This window comes from Octodon degus, unplaced genomic scaffold (assembly GCF_000260255.1).
Source record: "Octodon degus isolate 3935 unplaced genomic scaffold, OctDeg1.0 scaffold00004, whole genome shotgun sequence".
In the NCBI taxonomy this organism is placed as follows: Eukaryota; Metazoa; Chordata; class Mammalia; order Rodentia; family Octodontidae; genus Octodon; species Octodon degus.
This window is the reverse complement of record NW_004524580.1, coordinates 7,018,399-7,031,890: the sequence shown is the minus strand read 5'-3', so window position 1 is coordinate 7,031,890 and position 13,492 is coordinate 7,018,399. Positions and strand designations below refer to the sequence as shown.

The 13,492-nt window shown below is 40.3% G+C and overlaps 1 pseudogene; it reads left to right on the top strand.

Moving 5' to 3' along the window:
* The first annotated feature begins 1,794 nt into the window (after nucleotides 1-1,794).
* LOC101561842 lies at nucleotides 1,795-13,492 on the top strand (annotated as a pseudogene).

Genomic DNA, 13,492 nt, shown 5'->3' with positions numbered 1-13,492 from the left:
CTCCTCCTCCTCCTTCCACCTCGTTATCCTTCCTCCTCCTCCTCCCTCCTCCTCGTTATCCTTCCTCCTCCTCCTCCTCCTTCCTCCTCCTCCTCTTCCGGTGACAGGAATGGAATTCATGACCTTGTGCTTGTCAGGTGGGTGCTGATCTACTGAGCTATATCTCTGGCTCTGTAGCTTATTTTAAACTCACCAGTCAGGTAATTAATAGATTGAAGATTCAGGAGACAAGTCAAGGTGTGCCCATCCATAGTGGAACATGAGAAATAAGTTGTCTTGTGTAACAGTAAGACCTTTCCAAGCTATTGGAGCTTAATCATACTGCTATTGGGTTACATGAAACCCTCCAAATCCTTACCACTATGTTCACTTCCTTAAGTTAACACAGATTTAAACAACAGCAACAAAACCTGGCCATGGAGAAATGTAATTAAGGGCAACACTATATGGATGAGACACTTTAGGAATTCATGAGAATGTTTATAAGGGAGGGTTGGATCAAAGGATTTTCCATGGAAGCAGTAGAACTTGAGCCTGCTCTTAAATCTGGGAAAGAGTTTTGATGGGCTTAGATGACTGGAAAGTATTGCAGCCAAATGGAACATCATGGATGTAATGAGAAAGGGGCATTATATGGCCAAGGCATGGGAGAAGACCGCAAGGACCCTCGCTGAGGGTCTGTGGAGAGCCGTGGGAGTCAGGCCAGATGGGCAGCATGAAGGCAAGTTCTGTTCAGCTCTTAACAGAGGAGTACGTGGTTGGTAGAAAGGGAAATCTGAAGCTAGTGACAAGGTATGCTTTCCACAGATTATTCTGAAGATATTCCTCCCTGATCTTTTTACTTGCATGGCCCAACAGATTCCTTTTTGTTTAATCCAGTTAAACTAAATAACCCTGTCTAATACACACCACTAATAGGGTATAGAGAAGTATTGCTAAACCTTTGGGTGTGTCACAGTTAATGAGAGGACTTGTTAAGCTGCAGTTTCTAGTGCAGTCCATGTGGAATGGGACTCAAGAATTTTCAGTTTTAACTTTGGGAAGCTGAGGCAGGAGAATCATAAGATCAAGTCCCGGGAGCTTAGTGATATGTTGCCTCAAAAAGAAAAGTCAAAGGGGTTAGGGACGTAGCTCAGTGGTAGAGCACCCATGGATTTGATCCCCAACACCACAAAAAATAATTTTGAGAAGATTCAAGGTTCAGGTGATGCTGATGTTTCTCATTCTAGGACTACATTTTGGGAGTTGCTGGGATTAGGATAGACCCCTGGTGGATCCTGATGAGTTTTGCATGAGTGGATGGAATGAAAATGAATCCCATAAATAATAAAGTAATAAAATAAATTAAATGGTCTTTGTGAGTCTGCTTCTGTGACTCTAAGCTACAAGATTTCCCATTTATACTTGACCATATGAACACCTCAGTGTTTACTGCGACTGTTTTCAAACTGTTTGAGTGTATTCATTTTACACAAATGAATAATTGCATCAGTGGGAATCCAAAAGCATATGCTTTGGCCTAGATACTTTCCTCACAAGGAAAGGCCCTCAGAGTGGGTCACCTACATTTCCCCACTCAGGAAATCAAAAAAGAAAAAAAAAAAAAAGGTTGTTGCTAATTCAAATTTTACACAACTTTAAAAGATAAAAGTAAAAGACGAGACTTTTTCTCATAGAAACACATGATTGCCCCAGCACTGGAAGTTTTGAGAGAACAATTACCCATGCTATCAGACATTTTCAGCTCAAAGAAAACTTAATGTTTCCAAGTGTCCAAAACAAACAGCTCCACCGATGGCTGACCAGAAGGACCAGGGCTTCCAAGGGCGTTCACACTCAATGCAGAGGCCCAGCAGGGTGGTGCAGAGGTAAGTTTAACAGGTAGACACCTGTTAAAGTTCACAGCAGCAGCAAAAGACTCCTTGCTCTGTCTGGTCTGCTGTGTGGAGGCTGGACCAGGCACAGACCTCGGCTGGCAGCCTGAGAGACAGTGCTGGCCAGACTCGCGGGTTTCCTGAATTTCATTTTGAGTGATCTCCCACTATTTGTACACAGGTCTGTCTAAACCCATTATACTGTACATTGCTTCAAAGTTGGGCATATTTTACCCATTCTCTCTCACACAATGAATATCAGTAATATTTTCATACCTGAGATAGAATCTTGTGAAGAGGAGAGGTGGATCAGAATCCACATTATCAACATAAGCTCTTAGTTCCACTTTCCATTGCTCATTTTGATCCTATTCCTTATAATGACCTTTAACACATCTGTTGTCAAATTCTTTTTTTTTTTCGAAACTGGGGATTGAACTCGGGCCCTTGCTGCGCTTGCCAGGGAAGCGCTTATTCTATTGAGCCACTTCCCTGGCCCTGTTGTCAAATTCTTATTCATCATTGAATACCAAGTTCACAGTCGTTGCTTCCTCTGTACAATTTTTCTTTTTTGTACTAATTCTCCCCTCTAAATATCATTGTAATTATCTCATGAATGGAAAATCAATTGTTCACATATCTGTGAACTATGAAATATTCAAGAGGAAGAGTCTTTTTGAAGCTCTTAACTGAATTGATAACTGTGGTGTAGGCAGAGCAGACAGTTGCTGTGCAGTAGTTTTGCAGGTTCTGGGAAAACTCGCCTGTAATTTCCCTGTCCATTCTCTTGTTCTTGGAAACTGTGTGTGCTTAAAAGCTCTAATTCTTGTTTGTTCCCTTTTTTTCCTTGAGAAAGGTCATCCTTGAAGCTTCCAACAGACACTTATTTTAGAGCTAAGGCATTCAGATTTCTTGCTTTGAGGCTGCTTTGATAGCGAGAGAGCTTAAGGACTAAAGAGGGCCAGAAACCTGGGGGAGAGAGGAGATGAAGAGTTTATCTTGGATCACCAAAGACAAACTTTACTTAGTTTTAATTTGACTAGGAGCTGAAGCTTTCTAATAAGGAGCAATCCAGTATTTAGTGAAGCTCCAATTGAACTGATGGAAGCTAGACAAGGAAGCAGTAATATGATTTCCATTAATGTGATGTTGCTACTGGGTCTGAAATGCCTTTAAAGTCTTAGTATAAAGAGGAGAAAGCTGTGTAGTTTTGTTGTGTGGTACCAGAAGTCAGACTATGCTTTGGTGACATGGGGACCCATAACTGCAATGTATTAAATCCTAAAAAAATGTGAAAAAATTTCTGGGCTTCTCTGGGAGAGATCATTACCTCACTTCTGCATCTGATCTTCTAGAAGTTAAGCCAGCTGGACATTGATTAAGCCTTGATTCCTTGTTGCTCACAACTATCCGGCCCTGCATAATGAGTCTTTCTCCTTAGGCAGGGGTCGAAAGAGGCTGTTCACTGAAAAACGTTTTCTTTTTTTCCAGAAAAATAGTACTGCCTGTGGTAGTTTCCACAGTTGAATTTCTGCATCTAGATATGGGAAATCATTTGCTTTTAATTGTCTAGTTTCTGGGTCTGACCAGGATGAATTCTGTGTTTTACATTTGTGGCTTTTAGGCAAATCTCAGTGTCTGCTGGCAAAGCTGGACTATTTAAGAGAGAAAATTACTAAACAGCTTCAAAGATTCTCTGGAAATAAGAGTTGAGAAGATGAGAGAAGAAAGCAATCATAAAATGCTTACTGACTCTTGATTCATATTTAATTTTTAGAGATTACCATATCCAATCTAAAGAATAAAATACTCATCATTATTCTGACATCTTTTGCAGACTATAATTTTGTCTTCAGAGCTTCGCAAATTTTCTCAGTGACCATGCAGGAAACATACCTGCATTATTTGCTTGTCTTCCTTATTTTTCCACAGAGTGGAGCTGTAACTACACCAGGACAAAACAGACAGGTTTCCAAAGAAGAAATATTGAGTAAATGATAGTGAGGATTGATTAGAAGTTTCTGTTTATCAATTGTCTGGAGAAAGGAAATAACTCATACAGTTTAGTCTGAGGATCTCAGGGTGATGAACTCAGACTTTTAGATCTTAATCCAGTGGGAATGAAAGATGAATGATCTATGGTGTCTGCTTATGACAGGTCATTCCTTTACTTGGAGATACAATTCTTATCACAGAATGGTCCAAAATATTCCTTTCAAAGACATAACTTGTTTGTTTTTCAAAATGGTGCCTTCCAGGTGTGCTAATCTTCGTACCACACTCATATCTAACTTAGAAATGGAAGTTCTTCTGGGTGGGCACTCAACTACTTCCTAATGCTGATATTTAGTATTCACTACTATATACTTTATCCCAGGGACTGTTCTAGGTCATGAGAACAGGACAGAGGTTGAATCCTTGTGCTTATGAAGCTTTTGTATTACAGAAGTGCAACCACAAAAGAGATAAAATAGGGTGACATGTTAGAGATTGACGTGAGGAGGAATTAAGGTTGGAATGTGGTCAGAAAACCAGTCGTTTGACAAATTTGAAGGGCCGGGGACTAAGCACAAGAGACCTGAAGGAATCAAGGCCAGTAGATGTAGGTGTTCTGATCAAGGGAGACAAGGGAGCTGGAGCTGGAGAGGAGGGCAGAGGCTGGGCCATGGAAGGTCTACGTGCCCTGGTGAGGAGTCTAGGGTTTCTTCACATTGCCATGAGAAGTCACTGAGTATTTCTTGCAGGAAAGAGATTAAGTCTGATGTGATGGAGAACATGAATTTGTCAAAGAAGGACAAATGATGGTAAGTGCCCTGGGAGAAAGATCTAGTAGTTCAAAGCAGGGTGGTAAGAGAGAAGCTGAGTCATGGTTAGTTTAGGGAGAGTTATTGTCAGTTATCAGGACTTAGAAGTGGGATGGGTATAGAATGTGAAAGAAAGAATCAGGGGTGACTGCTGTGAACTGTTTTCATCTGGCCAATGCATAAACGGTAGTACTGTCAGCTAAGACTTCTGGTGGTATTGTAGCAAGGGGAGATTTTACAAGGAAATGATTCTCTATAGAATTCTTTGCATATTTGTGCAAAAGAATCAGTCATTCTGTGCTAAGCTACTCTACTGATGTAATAGGAAAGCTGGATTATACTTTTAGCTAGATATCTACTGGGGACATTTTGAGCTGATAGGTTCTTCCCAATACTCAGGATCCTGAAATTTGTGGCCTACATGATACATTAATACTGTGTGATTTCTTTCTTCCTCTTTTCTTTTTTCTTTTTGCGGAACCAGGGATTGAACTCAGACCCTTGTGTTTGCCAGGGAAGCGCTTATTCTACTGAGCCATCTCCCCGGCCCTGTGTGATTTCTTTAGTGAGGTGTTTTTCTTTCCACACTACAATGGTACTAAGGAAGTGAGTTAAGATTCTAATCAATTCTGTAGTCAGTAGATGACTGGATTACAATTTTATTTTCAATCAAGTTGTTTGCTTGGTTGGCTCCAGGGACTTTTAGAATGTTAAGTGGATGATAAAAATTAGTCTTGAGGATAAGAAAGTAAACACAAGTAAATCTAGCACTTCCTTGGCTTCAGAAATCCCACTGAAGAGACCATGTTCATAGTGCCTAAATTTGTGAGTGTTTAGATAGATAGATAATCTTTGTTCCTGTTAGTATGGGTACATACATATTTTTCCTTCTGTGGATATAAAGTTGCATCTTTTGAATTAGAACTGAGAATAATTTAAGAATAATGTTTTATTTATTAATTTGTTTAATTCATTCAGTCAATGAGTATTTACTTTTTTTTAAAATACTCTCTTAGTCTCTCTGGATAGAAAGATTTATATTGTTTATTATTTTCCTAGCAATTAGTTTCATCTCTTTTCATAGTTAAAATGAATAATAGCAACTAGTTTAGTTTGATTGGATTCAAGGTGGAGTTTTGTGCCCAATCCTGAGAGGAGGTAGATGCTGTGTTAAGGGAATCATTGCAAGGACACTGGGAGCCATTAAATGCTTTCACAGGAGGGAGGGAGGGAGAGACTTGATAGAGGTTTACACATTAGAAAGACCGCTGTGGCAGCAGTATACTGCTGGAAATAAGTAAGCAGGAGTGTCCTTTACCCTGCCCACATCTGTGCCCACCCTCCCAGGTCTTGCCCATCTACAGAGCCTGTTACTTAGGCACTACTGGCATATTCTGTGCCTCTTAGAAAAGATAAATTCAGAATATGAGCTTTTGTGCAGTTCCATAATCAAATAGTTCTAGATTAAAGTAAGAAAACTACCAAGCCAATTGATACTACTAGCTTTCAAACTCATAGTTGCTTTATGATATGATATAATTTTGCAATGCAAGGGTATTACAAAGAGGGATTATTTAATTTTGGGGAGTGTGGTTTGAGACCAGGTCTTGCTATATAGTTCAGACTGGCCTTGAATTCATTATGTACCCCAGGCTCACCTCAAACTCATAATGATCCTCCTGCCTCAGCTTGCTGGAATTGCAGGTATGCACCGCCATGCCTGGCATAGCAAACAGTTATATTTTTTTGTTTTAAAAAGAAGAGATATGCTGTTGAGTATATTGACCACCAGTCTCATATTTTCATTCCTCTAAGTCCTTTTTTTTTTTTTTTTTACAGGTTCAAGCAAATACAACTGTGAAAACTTAGAGTTAAATTCAGGCCAAATTTCTTCCCATGGCTCCTGCAGAAGAGTCCTTTCCTGCTAACTATGTTTATACATTGGGGAGCTTTTGGTTTTTATATTGTTTCCCTTTCTTCTGTTGATAGTAAAAAGTTTTGTTTGGTTTGGTTTTCCAGAAATGTCTTGGAAGCAGTCTACTGATTTTTCTCTCCTATGGCTATGTATCTTTCTTCTCTTAGAGTACGTAGATGCTGTGACTCAGGTAGCAGGGAGCCCAGGCAGAAAGATTAAAAGAAGACTTAAAAAAGGAGCAGATACCCAGTTCCAGTATGTACCACACAATACTTGTACCTTATCAACAGGAAAATAAGGAGAATAATACGTTCTAGCAATCCAGCTTATTATTCATTTCTTCAGTGACTGTTTAAGGAGTACCTCAGCATGCCAGGCAATGCCAGCTGCAGCTCGTATGCTCATGGTTATTTTGGCCCAGCTTGGAAAGGGTTGGGAGCACCCCTTGAAAAAATTAATGAGTTAATTCCTTAAAATGTTGTCATTAGTCTATATTCTGCTAGTTCATTAAAATATTCATTAATTCAACAAATATTTGATTGATTATTATTGAAAGATTCCTGAGCCTAGTTTCAGGATTTATGAAAGAAAATCAAATAAAGATGCAGCTTCAAAGCACTGTGGAGACCACTGCTTGGTGGTTCCTGCGGTGTCAATGAATGCATCAGTAGAGTTAAATCCAATCTAATAACAGCAGTGGGTTGAAGCACTCATTTGAAATATCCTGGGGCTGGAATACATAATGAGTCATTATCATGAAGTGGTAGATCCCTGGGGAGCGTGATCTTTGGACCAGTCAGAGATGGGCTAAAAAGCCGTGCTGGTCACCAATGCCATGTGTGAATGCAGCATCCGTAATAAACCCAGCCACACCTCAGGGTACACGATAGGAGACAGGGCTACCTCCTCTCTTTTGTCTATTATGTTTTCCCATTTCTTATTTATATGCTCTGCATTTTCTAAATCCTACTGAGTTTTCCTCCTTGGCTGTGATGAGCATTTCCGTCTAAATGTTGTTGACTGCTATCCCTCCTACAGAGTTGCTGACAACTGCTACAAATTTCAGACTAGACTGACAAACCAAGTGAGTGCTAAGGGAGGTTGAAAAGGTGTGAGGTCAAATGACTCTGAGTCTACAATACTTTTGTCTTAGTTATGCTGTTGCCATAGTGATCTGTATAAAATGCAAACCTGTATCAAATCATGTACTCTGTCACATAAAAGAATTTAATGGCTCCCAGTGCCCTTGTGCTGATTCTCTTAACACATTATCTACCTCCTCTCAAGGTTGGGCATGAAACTCCCATGATTTAGTTACTGTGCAAAACATAATAGCACACCTGCAGGATATGTGAATGGGATCTTAGTTCTTAGCTGTGAGGCAAGTGTTAACATAGAGGCCTTCTATTCAGGTGTCAAGTCTAAAACAAGATAGAGAATTTGGACAGACTTCACCAGGAGGATTACTGAAAAACAGAAAGTAGAAGTTGAGGCTGGAAAAGTGTGACTCTTGAGTATCAGGGGACATGGTGATTCATGAATGATAGTTTTCCCAAGGGGATTAAGTCTGTGAATGGAAGAAAAGAGACTTGCTGAGGCCTAGGAAAATTCTATCTCCTTTGGTTTGCCTTTTAACAATGTACAAGAGAGCTTTTTTATGACCCCCATCGTACATGCTATTTCCGGTTATAAAGTTGAGTTGGGAGTATAATTCTGGGTAGGGCCTGTGCTCGATTCCTTGCAGCACATGAAGCAAATGATTGAACTTAGATACCTGTGCCTAATAGGTATAGAATAGTGAGAGGAGGAACATACACTTTCCTGTTAGGGCTTTGAAATCCTGGCTGGGCTATTTGCTAGGATGATGTAATCTTGTTTGCATTATATTGTTTTCTTATCTGTGGAATGGACTTAAGAAGCCTGTGCTGAAAGTGGAGGAAGTTCAGTTTATCCTTTTCATTTGTGTATTTGGTACAGAGTCTCACTATGCAACTTGGAATCATAGTGATCCTCCTGTTTTCAGCCTCCTGTGCACTGGGATTACATAAATACAGACTATTATGAGAAATTTATAGAAGGTTGTGAAACCTTCGTCTTGAAGATACTGAAAAACTGGGCATATTTTTATTAAATCGCTCTATTAGGTGTGACCACAGAGAGATTTTGATAATCTTCTCTATACTCTTAATAATTTTGTTGGGTCAGGGATGTAGTTCAGTTGCACAGCACCCACCTGGCAAGTGTGAGGCCCTGAGTTTGATTTCTGGTAAAAAAACAAAAAGAAGTATTTTCCTTCAATATATAATAATGCACAGTTTATATAATAGTTCAAAATACTCACTAGGATGCAATTCTGTCTACTGAGATGATCTCTATTAATAGTCTAATGTATACCCTTTCATGTCTTTTCTTAGGTATGTGAAAAAATAGACACATGCACATTTTTTTTAAAAAATGGAGCCATTATGCATATATTCCTGCAGCTTGCCTTTTAAAATATACTAATACATCACAGACATCTTTCTATGTGAATTCCTGGGCTCTCAGCTGGTTTTTATTTTTGCTTTGGTAGCTGCATACTTTTTCATAATGTGATTATATTATTATTTATTCCATCAGCCTTCTGGTGGTTTCCAGCTGTTTTTGCCATAACAAAAGATATTCCAACAAGTAGTATATGTTTTTATGTAGGATACATTCTGAGAAACACACATGTTGCAATACATTTTTAATATTGTGACAGGTCACTATTTTAAAGATATTACTAGATTTAGGGTAGTATTATGTTAACTCCTTTAAACTCATGTTGATGCTCACAGTCCTGGAAAACAGTGTAATGGAAAGGCCAGCTGGCCATGAGTGCAGCGGACATGAGCGAATGAGCAAGGCTGGACGTGAATGTGCATTTGTCTTGGACTCCGAAAGTCATAGGAGTGACTTCTTCTTAGAGCTCATCTCAGTGGTTCTGCTCCCTGGACTCTCAACTAAAGCTTTGGAGCTTTGGGCTGTGCTGAAGAAGCTCCTTGGCTCATTAAAGCAATGTTGTTGGCTCAAGCTAGGTCATTAGTACCATTTAGTCCACAGTGTCAAAGGGGTGTGGGAGACTTTTCATAGTGGGATCTTGGCTCGTGTCCCTGAGGAGGCTGTCAGGATAACCGAGGCCATTTCCTGTTGTGTTTTTCAGACTGAAATGAGTTTAGACAGGATTGATTTCTTACTTTAGTGGGAGAAATTCAACATGATTAGTTACCAAACCTATGTACCTAGTATCTGCTTTAGCAAAATAGAGCCCAAGAGTCTGTGGAATTTACATTACTTAGAGGAAAACTGCTCGGACTAGGCTGGAGGAGTTTTCTCTTTCTTTGCCCTCCAAATCTCCTTGTCTCCCCTATTTGAAGCATGTTCACTGCTAACTCCTAATCTGCATCTGTGCAAAGACACAACGACAGTTACAGCACAGGGAAAAGCGCTGAAGCTCTTCAAATGCTTCTGGATGAAACATACTTCTATTGACTTCCTCATTTGTCTCTGAGAAAAGTCCTCTTTTCTCTTTAGTTCCTCTAGAGGGAGAAATTAATTATTAGCTTTGAATTCATTTCAGTATCAGTGTAGTTTTGAAAACTTTTATTGAAATAATACACGCATAGTTTAAAAACAAAATGGTGCAAAAGGAGTTAGAATGAGAAGCACTTTTGCCTGGCTTGCCTTCCTGCACTGCAATCCATTTTTAACTCTTGCTTCCTCTGATGACTGCCTCCATCTCTCTGTATTGGATTTTTAGACTGTCCTTTCTTCCTCTTTTAAAATCAATTATATATATCCCACTGATCTTATACTACTGCACATGAGAATTTGCTTCTCTGATATTTCCTCCCTCCTTTTCTCCTTCCTTCAAGCACAGTTGAGTTACCATTTCTGATTCCTCAGTAGGTTATCTTATGTTACAGTGAGTGAATGAACCTGAGTTATTTATGCCAAAATGTGAAGTCTAGTAGCATGAGCGGAGCATAGGAAAGCAAGAGGAAGTAGATTTAAGAGCATACCTAACCTTAGAAACCCTTCTCTTGCCAGGTTCTGATATTAAGGTAGTTAACATCGACTATAAAAAAGAAAGCCTTTGACTTGTGGGAGACCTCAGGCTGCATATGAAAACTGCAAAATCATGTGATTACTCCTTTTCGTAAATTTGGAGACTCTTCCAAAGAGTGATAGGGCCTGTGTGATTCTCCGCTTAGGGGATTTTTTGCTTTTTTGTACTGGTGCGTCCTGTTGCAGAGTGCAGTAGTTCCTCTTACTCAGTGCTGACATTACCTTGCACATGGAAGACTGCACAGGCTTCCATCCGGATTTACCTCCACAGGCCACCTTCCTGTGACAAATGATCCATGGGGAAAGACAAATGAAGCCTGGCAATGGGCAAGCTGTTCTCTGAGAATAGCTGCTCTCCAGGTAATGCCAGGGAGAGTTCCTGGTGAGGAGAGATGGATTGCGTCCCAGGGAATTAGAAAACACACAGAGTGAGTTTTGCTGAAGAGGCATCTGTGGCTCAGGGGGCTCCTGAGATGAGTCAATAATGGATGGAGAATTTAGAAATGTGAGGTCTCATATAGGAAATCTTTGTCACTCTAATTAGAGGCAGAATATGGATTCAGCTCGGAAGGCTTCTCTGGAACACCTGCCACTCTATTTCGCTATTCATGCATTTCACATGATTTAGCTTATCATGGGCAAAAACCTTGGGTACAGTGACACTAATTAGAATGTCTGTGCTTGCACTTAGTGGACCATTTCCCTGGCTTTGCAATGCAAGTAGTGAATGGAAGAGGGAATTTTAATGATGTCCTATTAAGGCAGCTAAGCAGTGCAACAGTTCTCTGTTGCTTGGCTGGCATTGTGAGGAACGTGATTTGTTCTAGTAAAATTCAAGCTCTTTAACAATTAGGAATTATTGTTTGTTCTCAGCAGACCACTGGTTCAGGTATTTTTTTGGATGGACATGGGGAAAAGGTAGAAAATGTTCTTTTTTTTTTTTTGGTTTGCATAGAAAAGAGGAATAATTTTATTCCTTTCATTAATTTTTTTTACTCAGGATAATTATTTTGAACAAACTTTATCCCACCATGACCCAAATTATGAGTAACTATGAACACTGATTTACAGAGAAATGATAAGGCACAATTACTGCACTGTTAAATTTAGTGTAGGAATACTCAGACACTGTGGTGAGTAGCTATTTAAACAGCTTGTTGCCATTGCAAACAAAAAATTGGACCAAGTTTAGGCTGACCCTCGAGATTCAGCATTTGTTGAATCTGAGTTCTAGAACTTCTCTGAAATAGATACAGACCACACCAGTCTTCCATGCAATCTGGTTTACATTAGGCCGAGCCTGTCTTAAGCCTGTGGGTTACGAACTCCAACCTGGGTCAGACAGCCTGCCATTGCAGAAAGACAAGCCTGCGAATGTGGTTAGGCTACCTGCTAGAACTGTCCAACAAGACTCAGCGTTAGAGAACTGGCACTGGGGATGAAGAGCAGGAGTCACCTCAGGGCCAGAGTCAGTTCTGTTTGTGCAGTCACATTGCTTGTTCTTTGTACTTGCGTCATTGACCACATTTTCCTCGTTGTTGGCTTCCTGTGCCTTTTAGTGTCAGGCCTTCCATCAAAATAGCTCCTTCCCGGCAGAGGTGGTGACGCTGCTGTCTTCCTGAAACTGGAAGGGCCCCCAGTGGCAGGACAACTGCAGATTTTGCTCTATTTCATAAGGTTTTTGTTTTAAAAAGTAATTTCTTTTGATTTTTATTGATGGCTGAGTTACCTTTCCACCTTTCCACATATCTACCATCTGGGCTTTTAATTTATCATTCCTCTTCGCTTTTATGTTTCTAATCTTTCTCATTCTGTGGCTTCGCTTGGATAAGAAATACATTTAAATTTCCTTTAGAAGTAGCCAAAACAGGAAGGGAAAAAGAGACCATAGATTTCTCCCTCGGCCTAGAGCGGCCCTTAAAGTGCTGGGGAGCAGAGGGCGGGCGGGGACCGGGCGGGGACCACCCCAGAACTGGCCGCCGGCGGTATAATGGCGTCCCGGAACCCCCTCCCCAAGAATATGAAAGTGATGACGACTCCTACAAAGTGTTGGATTTAACAGAATATGCGAGAAGACACCACTGGTGGAATCGAGTGTTTGGCCACCGATCAGGACCTATGGTAGAAAAATACTCAGTAGCTACCCAGATTGTAATGGGTGGCGTGACAGGCTGGTGTGCAGGATTTTTATTCTAGAAAGTTGGAAAACTTGCAGCAACAGCAGTAGGTGGTGGCTTTCTTCTCCTACAGATTGCCAGTCACAGTGGCTATGTTCAGATTGACTGGAAGAGAGTTGAAAAAGATGTAAACAAGGCAAAAGACAAATTAAGAAACGAGCAAATAAAGCAGCACCTGAAATCAACAACGTGATCGAAGAAGCAACAGAATTTATCAAACAGAACATTGTGATATCCAGTGGATTTGTGGGAGGGTTTTTGCTCGGCCTCGCATCTTAAGGACACGAATGCTCCTGCCTAGTGAATTCAGTTGTGCGAAGACAGTGGCAGCAGGGTGACTTCTCTCCCACCCAAGCAGGGAGAAACAACTTGCTGGACAGTTCCAAATTCCCAACTTAGCATTTTGCCATCTGAATCCTGGCCAACAAGTATCTGCTGTCAAACAACCTGTGTGGTATTTGAATAATAGTATTCTTGAGCAAAACATGGCTTTTGGCATTTTTAAAAACCTTTGCGTCTGTTTAGAAACTAGCCAGTAAGATGCCACCTATTAGATATGGATAGGAGATAAAAACTGTTGGCTCTGTCTCCCAGTGAAATATTATCCTTTTTTAAGTTAAATACAATGTTCAT